This window comes from Herpailurus yagouaroundi, unplaced genomic scaffold (genome assembly GCF_014898765.1).
Source record: "Herpailurus yagouaroundi ecotype Mexico unplaced genomic scaffold, PumYag 180, whole genome shotgun sequence".
Taxonomy (NCBI): Eukaryota; Metazoa; Chordata; class Mammalia; order Carnivora; family Felidae; genus Herpailurus; species Herpailurus yagouaroundi.
The window spans coordinates 14372906-14395744 of NW_024412411.1; the positions used below are offsets into that span (position 1 = coordinate 14372906).

The following is a 22839-nucleotide window of genomic DNA, read 5'->3' on the forward strand; positions in this document are numbered from 1 at the left end:
AGGTCTTGATCTGACAATAATGAGATAGAGCCCTGCACTGGGCTCCACAATGAGTAAAGTCTGCTTGAGATTCTCTCTCTCCCTCTTTCTCTCCCTCCCCGGCTCACTCAGGCACATGTACGGTCACATGCTCTCGCTCTCTCCCTCTCTCAAAATAAATAAACATTAATAATAATAATAATAATAACAACAATAATAATTATACTACATAGTTTCACTGTATATAAGGTTTATATAGTTGTGTTACACACATACATACACACAAAAAACATATTGATATAACCAAATTTATATCCTTATTCAAAAGAGGATAGAAAGGAAAAATGAGTGCATATGTATGGGGGTGGAGGAGCGAGTTCCTATCAAAGACAGCAATATCTCCATGTTCCTGCATAGGAAGTTAATAGATAATCCTTCTTAAAAATAATCCTATTTAAAAAACAATAGGTAGATGTATAAGCGTGTTACTAAGTGATAAACATACAAAAACTATAAGAATTGAAACTGGCTACTTCTGTGGAGCAAGGGCTGGCAGGAAGAGGATCAAAAGATAACTGAAGACCTGCACTTACAGAAATATCTGAATCCTTAAACTATGCACATTATAACTCAGAATTTATAAGTAAAAAATAAATTTAAAATGATTAACAGAAACAACTATATATCTAAATCCATAAGAAAAAATTGTGCACTGTAACTTAAAAAACTAAATAATAATAATCACTATTCACTTGCAGGAATCCAAAGTCTATTTAGGTACTCTCCTTTTATTCATTTTTTCCTATCCTCTTCTTCTCTGCCCACTATCCTAATAAGCCCAAAAAACACAGGGGAAACAAAAATGATTCCCAACTTTTACTCCTTTTCCACCAGAACTTTCATGCCAAAGCAACCTCATGTCTTGAGAAAATTATTCCAAGAGTAAAGTAAAAACAGATGTAAATTAACTTGATGAAATGATTTAAGTGTTTATTAATTCCTATATGTCAATCACATTAATCATATATTACCTGTTTATTTGTATATGTGATTACTGAAAACCCAGATATATGAAGGCCGTGTTTCTACCTGAAGAAAATAAAAGAGAGTTCTACAAATCTCCACAGCATCACCTTCTCATAAAGTCCTTATTTCTTTTCCCTTGTTCCCTAGGAGCACTCCATGTCTCTAGCTTTTATAATTCTTGCGTATCATCTCATGGAGGCAGTAATACATTTTGCTTCCATAACAGTCATGTACCAGATTCATTAGCTGACTTGGGTCTAATTACTCCAACGGTTGAATATCATCTTGGTCTTTGGCTATTGGTATTCTAGCACTTTGTTTAGTAACTGCTAAATCATTCCCAGGAGTTGCCAAATTCATCTGGTTTAAGACCACTGTTTCCATGTCTATTTGTCTGTCTCTCACATACACAAAACACACACACACACACACACACACACACACAATTGTGAATATTCATTCCTCAAATAATTTTAGCTAGTCTCTCCCACGTTTCACAGATGTCTTGGAACAAAGGCCACTCAAACTAAAAGATAATTAACTATTATTCCTTCCTTTTACAAATGAGAAAAACAGAGAAATTAAATTTCTTGCTCAAGATTATATTCCAGGGTTTTGGATTCTCAATCTAGTAATCTACATCATGTTATCTATTCTGCTTTTTGCACAGAGACTTTGAGAATATGTTCTTTTTGCTCACCACCCACCATTAAATAAATAAGGCTTTATAATACTATACATGAAAATTTTGTGGTATATATGCAACATATACCAAACATTTCAGTACTCAAAACATAGGAAAGGCTCAGTAAACACTGATTAAATGAAAGAATGACTATTTATTTTTTATTACATGCAATATTTTTCTAGGCATTGAAGATTTTATCAATGCTTTATTGAAATTATAATCCAGTAAGTGGAAGGTGATCATTTAATTTAAAACATTTGGAATAGGATGTGGGTTATTTTTAATTTTTTAATTTTTTTCTTTACTATATTAATTTTTTCCAAAATACGTCTGAAAAATTATAGTCCAATATAATCCTTGTGAATTTAATAGGTTAAAGAATATTTATTGAGATTCTTTCTAAATTTTGATTAGTTACTCATGTTCAAAAGAAATAACTGGTCTAATCAACTTAAAATTTTACTAGGTTTCTCAGAACAGCTTTGTTACCAATGTAATAAAAAACAGCTTTTCTCCTGGGAGATGATGATGAGATTTACGTGTTTAACTATAAAGGAAAGGCTGTACTTGTGTTTGAAGCATGTACTTTATAGATAAAAAGACTTTTTGTTCCTTTTAATAAAATGTTTATGAAAGTTTCTATATAATACAATATCAATCCATCCTATGCCCCAACTAAGGCAGTAGTAGCATAAAAATTTCCCATTATACCTTGTGAATGTAGCCTCTTTGCTGTCCAAGACTGAGGATGTAATCTCCATGTTTAGTGACCCTGGTGTTTCTCTAAACACAAAATCGTTAATGAGCCAGCTAATGAGATTGTACTTTCCCATCATATATCAGCTTTTTACTGATCTGTCTTTCAGAAACTGGGCTGTGACCCATCTTGCACATATCACCAAACACCCACAAGAGAGTAATAGCTTTGGTTCTTTAGAACCAGAAGCTTAGAGATGAAAGAACTTGAATTCCATTATAAACTGCCTGAGCTATCCATTTAGTCATATCAAAGCCATTCATATTGCATAAAAGTTATAAGAAAAAGAGGTAGGAGAGCCACAGACTCCCCATTGGATGTCTTTCTCTGAGAAACTATGGTGTAAGTACACAGTTCTCTTTGTCTTCACTAGCCATAGCTCATCATAATTCCAAGTTCTTTTGTGCTCTTGTTTATACAGTGCCCTTGCTGAATAATTTTTCCCCTTCAGAAGTACTTTTTTCCATTAACACAGTATGATACTTTACAGTTTGAATTGCTTCAAACTGTGGAGTAACAAAATTTGCCCTTTTTTTTTAAAAACATACTGATGAAGAAAGGGAATCATACTTGATACTGATAGATGAGAATTCAAGAAAAGAATATAAGCTCCCAGAGAACAAATGAATATTTATGGAATTATTATGAGGCAGAGGCTCAATTTGGTAAGTCTGAAGTAGACCAATTATAGTGAGCCGTTCAGAACAAGAGAATCACAAATTGTTTATTCATGACAAAAAGTGATGTGAATTTCTATAGGGGCAATTTATTCTGTGAGCATGTTCTAGTAATAAATCAATAATCTCAAGCTTCTAGGGGTGCCTGGGTGGCTCAGTCATTTGGGCGTCCGACTTCAGCTCAGGTCATGACCTCATGGTGCGTGAGATCCAGCCCCACGTTGGAGTCTGTGTTGACAGCTCAGAGCCTGGAGCCTGTTTCAGATTCTGTGTCTCCCTCTCTCTCTGACCCTCCCCTGTTCATGTTCTGTCTCTCTCTGTCTCAAAAATAAACATTAAAATCATCATCATCATCAAGTTTTTATTATATTTACAAAAGAGATAGAATTCTTTCTTTTGTATCCGTGAGCTCCAGGAAGGCGGGAATCATGTCTACAGTGGTCCCCCCTTATCTGTGGGGAATACCTTTCAAGATCCCCCAGTGGATGCCTGAAACTGCAGACAGTACCAACCCTTATATATACTATATGCTTTTTCCTATACATACATTCTTATGATAGAGTTTAATCTATATATTAGGCACAGTAAGATATTAACAACAGTAACCAATAATAAAGCAGAACAATTAAAACAATATACTGTAATAAAAGTTATGTGAATATGGACTCTCTCTCTCTCTCCCTAAAAATGCTTACTGTTCTATATTCACTGTTCTTCTGGAACGATGTGAGATGATAAAGTGCCTACATGATGAAATAAAGTGAAGTGAATGGCATAGGCATTGTAACATATTGTTAGGCTATTATCAACCTTCTAAGATAATTCTGAAGGAGGATCATCTTTTTCCAGACTGCAGCTGACCATGGGTAACTGAAACCATGTGTAGCGAAACCACAAGTAAGGGGTGGGGGGACTGCCGTATTTTAATATGGGGTATCCTACATCTAGAGGAGTGCCTAGCACACAGTGGCCCCTAAATAAAAATTCATTGAATGTATATTCATTCATTGAGACACTTGAAATTTTTTTGAAAACAAAAAAAGATATGTATCTTCATCTTGTCAGTAAAATTTATTTCACTCACTCCACCCAATCCTGAACAGTGTGCTTCCAGAATGTGATTAAAAGACTTAGGAAAAGCCTTTTGCTGGAAAATTTCTGGGTTAAGTTTTAACCTAAGTTTAAAATTCCTAAGTATAATATTTGGCAATCTATAGAGCTTAATTAGGCCCCAGTCTCCTGTAAAAAAAAAAAATGGCACCAAATAGAAAATCGATAAGTTGTAACTGTTAGTATTATTTGATGATGTTTTTTCATTGACAGGTAGGGAGGCAAGTTGCAGAGCGACTTGTATTGTCATAAAAAAAGATAAGGTTTAAGAGCAACTTTTCACCCTCCTTTCCATCTCCCCTCTCCTCTAGTTGGAAGCAGCACTGTTGTAATTGTTTTTATTCTTGTCTATGACTACACCTCTTCCAATCTAGTTTACTGACTTCCTCTTTCCCTGACACTCTTAAATGTCAATAATGGCTAAGTTATTATTTAGCCAAAGGCTCTCTTTCTTATAAGGAATTTGAGGACTAGGTAGCTACTATATGTTCAGTCTTTACCATACAGTAGGCATTGTTCTAAATATTATTTCATTTGATCCTTACAACAACACTAGGAAGTGAGTATTATTACCCCCACCCCAATTTAGAGGAAGATATTGAGGCACAGAAAGATTCATGGTTCTAAAGCTAGAAAATTGGAGTGTTAGGATTCAACCAGACAGTCTGACTCAAAATTCTATGTTCTTTAGCTACTATACTAAAGGTTACCTCCAAGTACTTTAAAACAAAGGAAAAAAATGGTCTCTGAGTATTTAACCCTAAGATGGAGATTAATGAATTAGAGAGAGATATGAAAAATTACCTGAAAAAGAAAAAATAAAGGAAGAACAGATGGAAGGAAGGGAAGGAGGGAAGAAACAACTTCCAGACCATGGTATCTAATTTTTTTTTTTTTTTTTTTTTTTTTTTGCCATCACAATGAAAGTCATTAGCTATGGAAATATTCTAAAAAGGAATCACAGAAGTAAATACTGGCAACCACCAATTTTCATTTTGATTAGATGATCTTCATATGACATGATGGATATTTGAAGTTATTTTAGCTTAGACAGCTATCTCCTTTCAGGTGTCAGTATAATATAGTGGTTAAGACTTTGGAGTTTAACTGCCTAGATCTGGATACCAGTTTTACGACATATTACCCATATGACTATGTTATCTATGTGACCTTAACTTGCCTCCATACAATATGTAAATAATGATGGTATCTACCACATAAGGATGTTGTAAGAATCATTAAACATAATCATATATTAACATATATATAAATAGTATAACATATGGAAAGCACTTAGGATGGTGCCTGGCATATAGTAAGCACTCAGTAAGCCTTAAAATCTTACTTTCTCATGCTTCTAAGGACTTCAAACTTTATCCTAAAATCATAGAGAGTTAATTAGGGTTTTTAAGCAAAGGAATAACTTGATCAGGTTTTTGTTTCACAAAAACTATTCAAGTGACAAGATAACTGAAATGTAGGGGGTTATCAGACTAAATTAAACATCTTAGAGAATATTTTAAAGACAATACATCATTATTTTCATATATGTGTAATTGAAAAGGTTAACAACCACAAATAGACATTTTTAATAAAAATACCAGAACTACTTGAAATTAATATATAACTTACAATTTTTTTTTTCAGATCATTTGAATAAAAAGGCTTTCTAGTGGCTAGCTAAATATCTTCTCTCTGATGGAAAATATAGCCTGGCTCTGTAAAAACTTTTTATTTCAGAAAAATCTCTAAAACCAAAATAAATATGACTTTATTATTTGTAGTCATCTGGTTCTGAGAATTGTGACAGACAGCCATAGCTCGCTTACTGTGTTTGCCCTCCTTCTACCAGGTTTCCCATGTGGCTTTTATTTACTCTGTTTATGTTCCAAGTTTTTATTTAAATTCCAATTAGTTAACAAACAGTATAATATTAGTTTCAGGAGTAGAATTTAGTGATTCATCACTTACATATCACACCCAGTGCTTATCACAAGTGCCCTCTTTAATGCCCATAACCCATTTAGTCCATCTGGCCACCCACCTCCCCCCCCCCCAGCAACCCTCAATCTGATCTCTATAGTTAAGAATCTGTTTTATGGTTTGCCTCTCTCTCTTCTTCCCCGCTATGTTCATCTGTTTTGTTTCTTAAATTCCACATATGAGTGAAATCATATGGTATTTGTCTTTCTCTGACTGACTTATTTCACTTAGCATAATATGCTCTAGCTCTATCCACGTCATTGAAAATGGCAAGATTTCATTCTTTTTTATGGCTGAGTAATATTCCATTGTGTATGTGTATGTACATTCATCAATTGGTGGACATTTGGACTCTTTCCATAATTTGGTGATTGCTGATAATGCTGCTATAAACATCAGAATGTATATATCCCTTCATATCAGTATTCTTGTACCCTTTGGGTAAATACCAAGTAGTGCAATTGCTGGATCATAGGGTAGTTCTACTCAACTTTTTAAGGAATCTTCATCCTGTTTTCCATAATGGCTGCACCAGTCTACATTCCCACTAACAGTGTAAGAGGGTTCCCCTTTCTCTGCATCTTCACCAACACCTGTTATTTCCTGTGATGTTAATTTTAGCCATTCTGACAGGTGTGAGGTGATATCTCATTGTAGTTTTGATTTGTATTTCCCTGATGATGAGTGATATTGAACACACTTTCATGCGTCTGTTAGCCATCTGTACGTCTTCTTTGGAAAAATGTCTCTTCATATCTTCTGCCCATTTCTTAACTATATCATTCGGGGGCGTTTTGGCTTTTAATTTGAATAATAGTTTCTAGAGGCAGTCTTCACACTGACTACTCCAGAACCCAGTCTCCCCCCATAATTTTCTAGTGTTTAGATTCTAGACCATTCACTTATTTACTCAGGCAACAAATAAATGCACTCCAAGCACTAAATGTTATCACAATATTGAAAGCAAGAGACAATGAGGTGTTGAATTAGGACAGTGAAAGGGACAATACATTCAAATGCTCAAGGCAAAGGCTATACTATCAGGGCAGTGCGGTGTAGCACATCCCATGTTCTATAATATAAAGTTCACTTTGCTTCAAGTGTATCAGTAATGTCTTCTCAACCAGATTTTAAACTCCTAGCTGGGACCAGACACCGGATGCTCAATTCTTTTGAATACTCAGCATAGTGTGAACCTTACCTAGGTGCACTTTAGGAAGGATTGCCTTTCTGTTTGTAAGATAATGGTAGAAAATTCATTTCTTGTGTGCTTCCTCATTTTTAAAAAATGGCATCTATTTTCTCAGAGCTAATCATGTTTTTCCTTTTCCTTATCTAAGTTTCTGTTTCAGAACTCACTACTCTGCACTTTATCTGAAATGTGTACTAGATTTCCATTTGTTCATATAAGAATCAAAAATTTAAACAACCTCCAGGAATGTAATTTCAGCAAGTTATTTAGTGAGAAGGAGATGAAACACCAATCTTCTTCAGATTGTGGAAAGGAGTTTTTATCACACTAATAATTTACACCATCTCATTAAGTTGGCTTTTAACCTGATGTCCCAATGAGTGAAGTTCACTTTAGAATCTCTTTAATAAATAAACCTTCAAGCTCTAGATAGCTCAATGATGGGTGGTAATTAGCATCAGATGAACAGAAAGAATCCTCTTCACTCAACAAATGACTTTTCACCCTATAAAATTCCACCAAGTACCCAAGAACAAGCAGATTAATTTAAGCCTACTTTTCAACAAGCAATTAACAAAACAAACCATAAGTCTTGAAATTCAAAGAGGAAAATAATTATTCTCTTCAGAGATGAGAGCAAGATGAGATTAGAAAAAATAATTTACCAAAATCTATGCCCTTTCAATATCAATCTGGACAAAATAATCTGTTCAAGATATACTTAATCACATGTCTAATGTGTGCACAGTGCTGTGTTGACCGCTGTGGGAAAAACAAGATCGATAAGACATGGACCCTGCCTTTAAGCACCTCACAATCAACTAGAGGTGACATGCACAACGAACAATTGTTTAACATAGTTGTAATTACACAGTACTGTAATTAGAGAGCTGACAGCTTACACAATGCTCTTCACTAATAAAGGGCATAGTATGAGAGATGAAATATTATAGGGGAAAGAGAAACAAAGCGGACAGAATAAGAAACTTTAATGACTTTTGAACTGGGTCAGGATAGGGAGAGTAATATAGAGAAATAGAGTAATAACAGAACAAAAAAGGAAACGGTGTCCCCTATTCTCCCACAAACACACACAAAACTTCTTTTTCTTCTCCTTTCCCCTATTAAGTTTATAAGCAAAGCAGAAAATTTCCAATTTATCATAGACAAGGACACACCCAGTTGCCTGTGGGTCCTAGAAGGACCACAGATGATACTCACATCTGAACTGTGGAGGAAGATGAGAGTCAAGGCTGTATGGTGGCTCTATGCTAGTAGCCTAGGCTACTGAGAAGGCCAACTACATATATACACCCTCTCTCTTAGCTTAAGCTTGGATTTGCCATAAGTAGACCTCGAGAATAGGATTCATGTGAAAGCTATTTGGTAGAAAGTGTATTCCTTTAAAAAAATAGTAGAGGAGTAGAAAGTGGCACTTGAAAGGGGCCAAGCAAAAGTACATGCAGTATCTGACAAAGGGTATCTTTAGTTGAAATCCACAGGATGCTCTGAAAACAGTGCAGAAAACATGTAAGAAGTCCTTATAAGAGGACCAGAGGGCTGAAGTATTTATATTTCCACGCCTTTTAGTCATTGGTTAAGAGCAACCCACAGTGGGACCTGGGAGCAGAAGGGGGTGTTTCCAACAGCTGAGGGCAGTTCTTCAATAGAGTTACAGGTGATAGCTGTGAACATGAAAGGACAATAATAGGAGTACTAACAATTCCGCTGCACTTTAGCTGCTGTGAGTATGAGAAGGACATCCAAGAGAGATGGATTTGTATAGAATGAGGAATCAGTTTCTGTGTTTAGTTTTTCATTTAAATATATTAGTATCAGTTTTCATACATATTTTTCTGTTCATTAAACTTCTGTCTTAATAAGGGCACTGACAGGAGAATTAAGAACCCAAACTGATATCCTATTTCAAATGTCTCCAGGCTGGTGGGGAGGTAGGGAACTATGTTGCCAAACACAGTTCTATTGATCTATTCATCATTAATTCATTCAGAAAATTTTCATTGAACACGTGCTAAATGTCACATGCTTTCCTCAAAAAGAAGAACTTAGCCATGAACAAAAGAGACAATACCCTTTTCCTCTTGAATCTTACATTCTATTTGTGAGACAGATAACAGAAATACAAATGCATTAATATATGGCACAATATCAGACAATGATACATATTTTTAAAACACAGAGTAAAGATTTGGGGGAAAAACAGAGCAAAAGATTTTTTTTAATTTTTTTTAATTTTTTATTTTTTCTCAATATATGAAATTTATTGTCAAATTGGTTTCCATACAACACCCAGTGCTCATCCCAAAAGGTGCCCTCCTCAATACCCATCCCCCACCCTCCCCTCCCTCCCACCCCCCATCAACCCTCAGTTTGTTCTGTTTTTAAGAGTCTCTTATGCTTTGGCTCTCTCCCACTCTAACCTCTTCTTTTTTTTTCCTTCCCCTCCCCCATGGGTTTCTGTTAAGTTTGTCAGGATCCACATAAGAGTGAAACCATATGGTATCTGTCTTTCTAACAGAGCAAAAGATTTAAGAGTGATTCTGGGGCTGCTATTTTGGTAGAATCATCATAAAAGATGGTATTCTCTGACAAGTAACACTTAGTGAAAGCCCCAAGTAAAATGAGAGAGCAAGTCAAAAGGATATCTAAAGGAAAAGTGTTCTAGACAAGTGGAATATCAAGTAAAAAAAGTCTTGAGCCAGAAGAATACTTGGCATGTTCAAGGAAGAGAAAGAAAACCAGAAGAGTTAGAAAGCAGTGAGTTGGGGAGGGCAGGGAGAGATGAGTTCTAAGCAGTGGGATTGGAGGTAGAGGTCGTTGGTGCAGAGTATTCCATTCCATGGAATTTATAAAAGTCTGTACTGAGCTGCATGTGATGTGCAAAATGGAAAGCTATTATCAACATAGGGGGTCATAAACAAGAGCAATTACTTGTGTCAGGGGATGAAAACACCTCAGAGGGAATACGGCATTGAATTGAGCTTTATATTAATAGAATCTATATAAACATATATGGTGGAAGAAGCCATCACAAGATAAGGAACTACAAGAACAGTGACATAAAGGCACAGAAAACATTTAGGGTCAAGAGAGAACAAGGTCAAATCTAGACTGGTAGGAGTATGGAATAGTATCGAATCTAAAAAGAATTTTGGATTCCATCCTAAAGACCACTTTCCCAATCCAAACAATTCAGCATATTATAAAAACTTTACTAACATCATTGCAACAATCTAGCACAATGACTATTGTATTAATATTATTAAAAAAAGAACTAATAATACATTAATAAAAAGGAAACTTGGTTGACTGAGTAAAACAACTAGCATGATTTACAAATCTCTTACATGTCAATTGCTCTATTATTTGTTTTACAGATGAGGAAATTAAAACCCAGAGAAGCACAGAAAAAAAAAAAAAAAACATGATTGTCACATAGCTAGTAGGTGGTACAGGTTGGATTGTCTGACTCATTATTATGTGGCTCCAAAGCCTACACTATTAATTGTCAGACATATAGCCTTTCTTAGATGGCTGACAATTCATAACTAAACATACATATATAAAGAGAGTGAATAGCAGCCTGCAAAGATTACTGGAGAAATCTGAATTTTCTTTTGTTTGCCAAAAATAATAATACTACTGATTGCAGAAATGAAATATCTGACTGAAAACTCTTTTTTAAATGTTTATTTATTTTAACAGAGAACACACTCAAGCAGGGGTAGGGGCAGAGAGAGAGGAGAGAAAGAATCATCCCAAGCAGGCTCCACACTGTCAGCACAGAGCACGATGCAGAGCTAGATCCCACAAACCATAAGATCGTGACCTAAGCCAAAATCAAGAGTCAGATGCCCAACTGACTGAGATATCCAGGCACTCCTGAAAATTCTTAAAGGTGGTCTCCAGTACAATTCACTCAGACCATGACAACAACAGATAAAAACAGATGCTTCCGCTCAATATGAGAAAAATTATCAGAGACCCATTCTTTCTATAAGGAGCTCCTGTCACAGAGCATATGCTGAAGCACAAGACTATTCACAGGGCATAATTCACAGGGCACGCACTGATCACAGAGGATGACTGTGGTGGACAGAGGATTTTTTTAAATGCACAAAATCCCCTGCAACTCAAAGATCCTGTGATCTAATTTTTAACACAATTTTTAGTGGCTTCCAAATAAGTTCCAAAAACACGAGTTTTAGAATTATGAAGCACAGTGTACAGTTGAGAAGGTAGAATGTGAAGGCTGAAAGACTTCCATTCTGCCACTGACTAGGTGTATCACCACGGGTGAGTTACTTAACCTGAGCTTCTATTTCCTTACCTGTAAAATGGAGATAAAATGAGGACCTAACTTACATAGTTGTACTTAGCACTGAATGACATAATACATGTAAAGAGCTCAACTCAATGTCACGTAAGCATTTAGTACATACTGAATACTATTATAAGTTGGGACTTACTTTCATTACAATTTTCCTATGACCCACTCCATCCTCCTCATAGCTATGAGTCTTATTTTTGCTTTGAATCATTCAGAGCCAGCACATTACTAAGGAATTCAGTCCTAACTGCTTGGTTTGGCCTGATCCTCCCTGTGGAACTTTATCATTAAGACTCCTACCCCACTGCAGAGAGGCTCCTGCCAAATTGTTTGCAGTTCCAAATCACCAGGCTATTTCAGCTTTGCACACTAGTAACTTTACCTGAAATGTCCTCCCTTTCTCTCAAGCTAAGAATGACTCATCTTTCAAAATTCTCTTCTAGGATGCCTTCCTCAGTAAAATCTTTCCTGATGCTGAGGTAGAACCGAACACAGAAGCTGTCTTTGTACAAATGAGGAAATGGAAGCTCAGAAAGCTTAAGTAACTTCGCCAAGGTAACCAACTATTAAATGACTGTGGTGGTAGTAACAGTGGTAGCAGTAATAGTACCTTACATACATAGAATGCCTTATTGTCTACAAAGCTCTTTCCCATAGTACCCCATTGTATTTTCACAACTCTAGGAAAATCATTTTCTTCCTTTTAATGAATCAGGAAACTGAGGTATAAAGAGTCTATATAGGTCATACAACCTGTCTGGCTGAAGGCACAGACATACCAAATGGTAGACCTCACTCTTAGTCCACTGAGCTTTCTTTATAGAACACTCCATTTGAAAATAAATGAAATTGCTGAATAAATGAAAAAATAAAAATGTCTAGATTTATTTTTGATACACAGTACCTCATTCTAAAATTTTGAGCATGTTAAGGACAATAATAAAGTTGAGGAGCAGTACTTCTTAAAAGGGAAGGTTTTTCTCCCTGCAATTACTGAGCCAACTGCAAAAGCATCACTGATTTGAAGCGACTAAAGTGAGAACAGATTTTATGACAGGCATAGTCACAAACCTTGTGGATGCTGTCACAAATACAAAATTTCAGAGATAACTAAACCTGAAACCCAAAACAATTAGTGAACATGAGAATTTAGTGATTTCCAGGGTGCCTGGGTGGCTCAGTCACTTCAGCTCTGGTCATTGTCTCACACTCAAACCCATGAGTTTGAGCCCCACTTGGGGCTCTGTGCTGACAGCTCAGAGCCTGGAGCCTACTTCAGATTCTGTGTCTCCCTCTCTCTCAGCCCCTCCCCTGCTTGTGCTCTCTCTCTCTCTCTCTCTCAAAAATAAACATTAAAAAATTAAAAGAAGAAGAAGGGGAGGAGGAGGAAGAAGGAGGAAGGAGGAGGAGGCAGAGAATAAAAGAAGAGGAGGAGGAAGAGGAGGAGAAGGAGAAGGAGGAGGAGGAGGAGGAGGAGGAGGAGGAGGAGGAGGAGGAGAAATTGAGTGATTTCCAGAGCAGTGGGGTTAGGAGTCCTTGGCAAGAAATATTTACCACCACATGATTGACAATTTCAGAACATCTAAACAACTAGTAAAATCATGATAGTACTCACTAGGCTCAAAGTGGTCTACCAATTAAATGCAATGTTCTACTGAGAAGAAGGCAGGGAATGTGGAGACTATGTCTCTGTGTAATCTTGTGTAAAGTTCCCAGGAGTTTTTAGTGAGCTATTCTCCCATTAAGGATGCTGTCAAACAGCTACAATAAGAAATGGCAATGGAGAGGAAGAAAAGCTTGAACAGATATAGGAAGAGTTTTAGAAAGACAAACAAGTCTCTAATATTTGCATTAAGGGTGAGGATTTCCTCTGTATATGGGGACACTTCTAAGGTTAAACATGTATATTATTAAGAGACTCGTTATTTGTCTCTGCCAAATAATACATAGATCTAGGTAAAATTATAAATTTGCACTGTGCCTGATGTGTTGTAGATACTCAATGTTCACAGAATAAATAAAAGAATGGATCAATACAATCCAGAAAGTTCAGCACTAATGGTAATTGAGTCTCGAAAAATACCTCTTACGTATCAACTATGTTTCAGACACCATGCTAGGATCTAGCCATTTGGAACAATTTTTAAGTGCTTTGGTATTTTAATGCTTATAAGACATGGAAATGTTCATTAATCTTTTCAAATGGTTGTCAGAATATAACAATTGTAACTGAAGATAAATTCAGAGTCTGTCTTCCCATGCAATGGAGGAAAATTATAGTTTGTATATTCCAAGTTGACAGCATCATTTCTCATATGGTTTGCAAGATGATTGGTTCATAGGATTAAAATAAGTCTAGTCCCTTCTGATCTTAAAACAGAAATCATGTTCTCTATTATTAATAGAAGATTTAACAACAAGCAGATTGTTAGCATTTGTTTCTGAGCACCAATATTTTATAGATGAATTGGGTTATAGCAAGGTTTTTTTCATTTACTCGTAAAATAAGCCCCCTTAGTTGAGGTCCAGCTAAGCTGCTTTTTCCAAATTCTCCTTAACAGATGGGTTTTACAATGAGATTCTGTTGTTGTTTATTCTATTTACAGAAAAAAAAATTATTAACTCCTAAAAAATGTGGATGTGGTGTAGCCTCACCCCCCCCCCCACCTCACCATTATGATGCAAGCCAGACTTCCAACTGCCTTGGGGCTTTTTCTGGAGCCAGAACCCATTCTGTTAGTGTGCTAGGCAAGCTGGAGGTACCAGAAAATCAATGAACATCCTCTCCCTTCAAGAAGTAACCCTTACGGCTGAGGTCAGAGAGGTCTTTTCCTGCTTTCTCCTCTAAGGTTTTGATGGTTTCCTGTCTCACATTCAGGTCCTTTATCCATTTTGAGTTTATTTTTGTGAATGGTGTGAGAAAGTGGTCTAGTTTCAACCTTCTGCATGTTGCTGTCCAGTTCTCCCAGCACCAAAAGTGGGAGAGAGCCAAAGCATAAGAGACTGTTGAGAACTGAGAGCAAACTGAGGGTTGATGGGGGGTGGGAGGGAGGAGAGGGTGGGTGATGGGTATTGAGGAGGGCACCTTTTGGGATGAGCACTGGGTGTTGTATGGAAACCAATTTGACAATAAATTTCATATATAAATAAATAAATAAATAAATAAATAAATAAATAAATAAATAAATAAAAAGAAGTAACCCTTAACTAGTCCTTAGCAATAGATGTTGGTATATAAATATCGTAGCTCCTTTGGTCACCTGAGGTAACAGAGATTGATTGAGGCTGGGTGATTCTAAACTAACTCCTGGAATTCCCTAGTAAGATTCATTTAGTAGCTTGACAATGCACCCTTTACAGGGTACCTTAACTTCACCATCTTACTTCCTCACTGCTCTTCTGATGCTTTCTGGGATCACCTCCCAAATAAATCACTTAAACATGAACTTGAATCCTTGTCTTGGGCCTCTTCTAGGTGAATCTAAACAGACCAAATTATTAGGCCCTTATAATGTTCATTTCACCCTACCTTTCATAAACCACTTCTACCCCTGCCTTTTTTTTTTAAATAGAACAAGCCTTTTGATTTTCTTATTATTCAATAAAACTTCACTTATTTGGCTTTCTGACTCTGTGCTTGTGCCTTCAACACCTTCACAACAATTTTCCGTTCTTCAATAAGGAAAATATGCTTGATCCTCTCGCAAATACACATTTCATCCAGCTCCATAGCTAAATGCAAATGACTTGTTTCTTTCTGGCAAAAATAATTAAAAAAATTTTTTTAATGTTTATTTATTTTTGCGAGAGAGACGGAGACAGAGCATGAGCGGAGAAGGGGAAGAGAGAGAGGGAGACACAGAATACAAAGCAGGCTCCAGGTTCTGAGCTGTCAGCACAGATCCCAACACAGGGCTCAAACCCATGAAACATGAGATCATGACCTGAGCTGAAGTCGGACACTTAACCAACTGAGCCACCTAGGCGCCCCCTAAAAGAAAAATTATTAATAAAACTATTATTCTAGAACATTCTTAGGCCAGACCCAAATAAAAATGAAAAGTCATGAGTTTGAATAGGCCATTAAAAACAAGAGGAACTTAGGAGCTCAACTTCAGTAAAGCCTTTATTAAAAGGATATAGCCTATTAAATGAACATAGCATAATTTAAAAACCCATAACCTGTTGTTCAACATTCAAAATTCCTAGGGAATTTGCTGGATAAGAGAGTTAAAGTATTTTAAGTTTTTGATATAGTTGAATAGTTGAACTTATTTCCATTTCTACCAACATGAAACAAATTTTCTGTTTTAACATTTTCATTAATCTTGACTATGACGTACTATTATTTTCATAATCTGTGCAAAACACAATTAAACATTTACATCTTGAACTTTTTTTGATCACCAATTTATATTTTTGTGAATGCCTTATTTATGACATCATCTCAATTATGTATCAGTGTGGTTTCATCTTTCCCATTGAGTAGTTTTCATAACATACAATGTACATCTAGAAAAGTTTCTTTTTAATAGTGTTGATCCAATACATCATACCCTGTTACTAAATTTAATGGTAATGTATTTAGTGTTAAAAAATTCATGAAGGGGGTGAGGGAAAAGTGGGTGATGGGCATTGAGGAGGGCACTTGTTGGGATGAGCATTGGGTGTTGTATGTAAGCCAATCTGACAATAAATTATATTCATAAAAAATACTAATAGAGTAAATCTTATATATGTAAAAAATAAAACTAAAAACTTCATGAAGCATGATATACAGTGAAATTTTACATAGATTTTTAAAAAATAATTTTAAGGAAACATCCTTTTTAGTTTAGGAACATAGTTTCTGGTTAATTTTGCATTGCTTTTTGTTCTGTTTATTATCAGGAATGAATATTCAAATATTTTGGAGGCAGTATAAAATCTGCTCTAAAGGCAGATTACATGGATACAAATCCTAACTCACCACTTGTAGAGAAGTAGAAAAGTGATCTTGAGGAGTTTACTTAACCTTTCTCTACTTTACTAAATCTGTAAAAATAATAATGATAATAATAATAATAAATAACTGCATCATAGCGGTGCTTGGTAGCTCAGTAGGTTGTGCATCTGATTTTTTATTTCAGCTCAGGTCATGATCCCAGGGTCATGGTATCTGGCCCTTCCTCAGGCTCTGTGCTGAGGTTGGAGCCTGCTTAAGATTCTCCCTCTTTCTCCCTCTGCCCTTCTCCCCCACTTGAGCTTCTTTCTCTAAAATTAAAAAAAAAATTTTTGAAACTAATACTGCATCCACTGTATGTTAGCCAACTTGACAATAAATTACTTTAAATAAATAAATTAAATTCTGTCATTTCAAGTAAAAATAATTAATTAATCAATTAATTAATTAATAAAATACTGCATCATATTGCTATAGTGTGAATGAGTTACCTCAAAGTGCTTAGAGTAGTATCTGGCACATAATAACCACTTGAAAAATGTTAGCCGATTATAAATATTATAGTGTTATTATTGTTATCTATTGGGAGGCAATCTAGCATAGTACTTTAATATTACATATTCTTCCTTGGTTCATATTTTAGCTCTTGCACATAGTAAATGTGTGAATTTGAGCAAGTTACTAAACTTTTCTGGGTTTCAGTTTTTCTCATCTAAAATATAAAGATAAAAATATTACCTATGTCATGAAGTTTTATATAAACTAATTGTGTGAGTATGTGTGTATATATACATATCTGTATACATGTATATATGTACATATATACATACATATGTGTATATGTAATATGTGGGTGCAGGTATATATAGAGAGAGAGAGATATAGATATCACTTAAAACAGTACCTAGACCATAGGTACTATAGGATTCAAAAAATGTGAACTAGTATTATTACTCTATTATAGTTATACTTTTATTTTCTTTGAGCTATTAGTGGTATATATATATAAATAGATTTCTTAATAGTAAACCCCATTGCATTTGTAAAATAAATCTAGCTTGGTGCTTTTTTTTCAAAGTACTCCTTTTTCCCCAAGTTTACTGAGATATTGTCATATATAAGTTTAAGGTATACAATGTAATGATTTGATACATGTAATATTGCAAACTGATCATCACAATAAGGTTAGTTAATACTTCCAACACTTCACATAATTATCATTTCTTTTTGTGGTGACAAAAATTTAACATCTTCTCTCTTAACAACTTTTAAGTATATAATATAGTTTTGTTAATTATAATCACCATGCTGCACATTAGATCACCAGGACTTATCATCTAATAAATGAGAGTCTGTACACTTTGATTAACATCTCATTTTCGCTACCCCTTTACCTCTGACAACCACCATCCTACTATTTCCATTGGTTCACATTTTTTTAGATTCCACATATAAGGGAGAACATACAGTATTTATCTTTATCTGTCTCAATTATTTCACTAGCATAGCTCTCAAGCTCCAACCATGTTGTCACAAAAGGCAGGATTTCATTCTTTCTTATGGCTGAATAATATTTCATTTTTTATGTATATATACCATATGTCTTTACCCATTCATCCATTGATAGACACTTAGGTAGTTTCCACATCTTGGCTATTATAGATCATGCTTCAATAAACATGGAAGTGCAGATATCTCTTCAAGATAATGTCTTCATTTCCTCGGAATATATACCTAGAAGTGGGAGAGCTAGATCCAATGGTAGTTCTATTTTTCATTATCTAAGGAACCTACATACTGTTTTCCATAGTAGCTATACCTATTTGCATTTGACCAAGAGTGTACAACTGTTCCCTTTTCTCTATAGCCTCACCAACACTTGTTGTCCCTTGTTTTTTGGTTTTAACTATTCTAACAGGTATGATGATATCCCATTATGGTTTTGATTTGCATTTCCATGATGATTAGTGATGTTGAGCATCTTCATGTACCAGATGGCCATTTGTATGTCATCTTGGGAAACATTTCCTTTTCAAGGAGTACAACATCATATGGATTCTGTGGCTAATGGCTTTAGCAGGAAGGTTGCTTTGGAATTTGGCATGAATCATGCCACTATTTCCATGAGCACAAGTTACTTTTCCCCAGATTACTCTGATTTGGTTTGTCACCAGTAGTCACTATGTTGTTCTTTGCTTTGTACAAATAAGCACATCTCTTGCCTAAGCAGAAATCAGTTTCATCTCAAACATAAATATCTTCAATTTTAAGATCTGTGTGTTCGGTCTGGCTCGAGACCCCACTTACAGCCAGCAGAAATGTCCTTGGATCACAGCAGGCCTCCACAGGATCCAAGATGGAGGAAAGACCCGTTTGTTCATTTTTTAATTAGATTGTTGATTTTTTCCTAAGGAGTTATATGAGTTCCTTATGTATTTTGAATATTAAATCCTTATCTGATACAGTTTGTAACATTTTCCCTCTTTCTGTAGAGTGCCTTTTATTTTGCTGATTGTTTCTTTTGCCAGGCAGAAGCCTTTTAACTTGATGGAGCCACACTTGTTTACTTTTGCTTTTGCTGCTTATACTTTTAGTGTCATATCCAAAAAACTTTTTACCAAGACCCATGTCAAGAATATTTCCCCTGTTTTTTTCAAATAGCTTTATTGTTTAAATTCTCACATTTAAATATTTAATCCATTTCAAGTTAATTTTTATGAGGGGTGTAAGACGGGCATCTAATTTCATTCTTTGGAATGTGATTATTTGGTTTTCCCAACACTATTAAAAGACTATGCTTTTCTCCACTGAGTGTTTTGGGCTCTGCAGCCAAGTATTAGTTCACTATATATGTATGGGTTTATTTCTAGGCTCTTTCTCTACTCTGTTCCATTGATTTATCTGTCTGTTTTTATGCTAGTACCATGTAGTTTTGAAGCTTTGTAATGTACATGCAAAGCAGGAAGTATGATGCCTCCAGCTTTGTTCTCCTTTCTCAGAATTACTTTGTCTATTTGGAGTCTTTTGTTGTTACATACAAATTTGAGGATTTTTTTTCTATTTCTGTGATATATATCATTGGAATTTTGGTAGGGATTGCACTGCATATATTGTATATATAGATGGCTTTGGGCAGTATGGACATTTAGCAATATTAATTCTTCTAATCCATGAACATGGATGTATTTCCATTTATTTGTGTGTTCTTCAGTTTCCTTCATCGATGTCTTATTTTCAGAGTACAGATATTTCACCTCTTTGGTTAAATTTATTCCTAAGTATTTTATTCTTTTTAATGCTATTATTCATGGTATTGTTTTCTTCCTTTTTCAATAGTTTATTGTTTGTGTACAGATATAACTGATGTATGTTGATTCTATATCTTGTAATTTTGCTGAATTTATTTATTAGGTCTACCAGTTTTGGGTGGAGTCTTTAGGGTTTTCTGTATATAAGGTCATATCAGATACAAACAAAGAGTTATTTCTTCCTTTCCTTTTATTTTTCTATATGCCTTTTATTTCTTCTTGCCTAATTACTCTGACTAGGACTTCCAGTACTATGTTAAATAGGAGGGGTAAAAGTGAGCATCTTTGTCTCTTTTCTGATCTTAATGGGAAGATTTAAACCTTTCACTATTGAGTTTGATGTGTGCCATGCATTTGTCATATATGGCCTTTTATTATGTTGAGATATATTCTTTCTATGCCTGATTTGTTGAGAGTTTTTACCATGAAAAGATGCAGAATTTTGTCAAATGACTTTCTGCCTCTATTGAAATGATATTTTTATCCTTCATTTTGCTAATGTAGTGTATCACGTATATACTTATTTTGTGTATGTCAAATCATCCTGGCGACATAGGGATAAATTCCACCTGATTGAGGTATATGATCCATTTAACATACAATTGAAGTCAAGTTGCTAGTATTTTGTTAAGAACTTTTGCATCTATATTCATCAATAATATTAGCCTATAATTTCTTTTCTTGTAGTGCCCTTATCTGGCTTTGTTATCATGTTAATACTGGCCATATAAAATGAGTTTGGGAGTGTTTCCTCCTTTTTGATTTTTTGGAAGAGTTTAAGAAGTATTGGTGTTAATTCTTCTTTAAATGTTTGGTAGGATTCACCAGTAAAACCATCAGGCCTAGATTTTCTTTGTTGGTTTCTTATTACTGATTCACTATTTTACTAGTAATTGGTCTGTTCAGATTCTCTATTTCCTCATGATTCTGTGTTGGCAGGTTGAATGTTTCTAGGCATTTATCCATTTCTTCTAGATTATCCAGTTTGTTGACATATAATTGTTCACAGAATTCTCATGTTCCTATTTCTGTTGTACCAAATGTAATGTCCCTCCTTTCCTTTCTGATTTTATTTATTTGAGTCTTCTCTCTTTTTTTCTTAGTCTTGCTAAAATTTTGTTGATATTGTTTATTCCAGGAAACAGCTCTTAGTTCCACTGATCTTTCCTATTGTTTATCCTATATCCATTTCATTAATTTTAGCTCTGATCTTCATAGTTTCCTTCCTTCTGCTAACTTTGGCTTACTTTGTTCTTCTTTTTGTAGTTCCTTGAGGTATAAAGTTAGGTTGTTTATTTAAGATCTTTCCTTTTTTGGTGGGTGCCTGGGTGGCTTAGTCAGTTAAGTGTCCAACTTCAGCTCAGGTGATGATCTTACAGTGTGTGAATTCAAACCCTTTGCAGGGCTCTGTGCTGACTGCTCAGAGCCTGGAGACTGCTTCAGATTCTGTATCTCCCTCTCTCTATGCCCCTCCCCCACTCATGCTTGCTCACTCTCTCTCTCGCTCTCTCTCAAAAATAAACATTTAAAAAAAAAGATCTTTCCTTTTTCTTAATGTAGGCATTAATTGCAGCAAAACTACTTTTCCCGCATCCCAAAAGCTTTTGGTATATTGTATATCCATCTTCTTTTGTTTCAAGATTTTTTAAATCTTTTGATTTCTTCTTTGACCCATTGGTTGTTCAGGAATATGTTGTAAGATTTCCACACATTCGTGAATTTTTCAGCTTTCCTCCTGTTACTAATTTCTAGTTTCATGCCATTTTGGTCAGAAAAGAAACTTGGTATTATTTCAATCTTCCTACATTTGCTAAAGCTTGTTTTGTGACTTAACATATGATCTGTTCTGGAGAATATTCTGTTTTCTGGAGAATAATGTGTGTTCTTCTAGTACTGAGTAGAATGCTCTGTATATTTCTGTTAGGCCCATTTCGTCTAAAGTATGGTTCAAGTCCAATGTTTCCTTATAGATTTTCTGTCTGGATAATCTCTCTATTGTTCAAATTAGGGTATTGAATTCTCCTATTATTGTATTTTTGTCTATTTCTCCCTTCAAATCTGTTAGCACTTGGTCAACATATTTGCTTTGCTACTGGATGCATATATTAACCATTGTTATATATTCTTGAACTGACCACTTCATCATTATAGGAACACTTGTCTCTTGTTATAGTTTTTGACTTAAAAGTCTATTTTGTCTGGTATAAGTATGGCTTATACTCCTGGTCTATTTTGTTTTCCATTTGTAAGGATATCTTTTTTCCATCCCTTCACTTTAATCCTGTGTCCTTAAAGCTGAAATGCCTTTTGATTAGAGAATTTAATCCACTTACATTTAAAATGATTATTGATACATAAGGTTTTCTAATGTCTTTCTTCTTATTTTGCTGTCTTTCTTTCTGGGTTGATTCTTTTTTTTTTTTTTTTTTTTTTTTTTTTTTTTTTTTTTTTTTTTTTTTATTTTTTTTTTTTTTTTTTTTTTTTTTTTTTTTTTTTTTTTTTTTTTTTGGTAATGGTATGCTTTGATTCCCTTCTCTTTATCTTATGAGTAACTACTATAGGTTTTTGCTTTGTGGATACCATGTGGCTTACATAAAACATCTTCAAATGTAACAGTCTATTTTAAGCTAATACAAAGTTCAATCATATACAAACCCTTTTATTCCCCACATAATTTATATTTTTATGTCAAATTTACCTATTTTTATACTGTATCCATTAAAAAATTATTGTAGCTACCATTATTTTTGATATTTTCCTTTAAACCTTTATACTAGAGTTAATTGATTAATCTATCATCTTTTTTCAGTATTAGAATATTCTAAA

At 34.8% G+C, this 22839-nt stretch overlaps 1 protein-coding gene across 1 annotated transcript in view; it reads right to left on the reverse strand.

Annotated features, from left to right (window-relative positions):
* DLG2 (discs large MAGUK scaffold protein 2) overlaps window positions 1-22839 on the reverse strand; it is a 2103489-nt gene that overhangs the window by 1874122 nt on the left and 206528 nt on the right. The gene's annotated exons all lie outside the window — the stretch shown is intronic.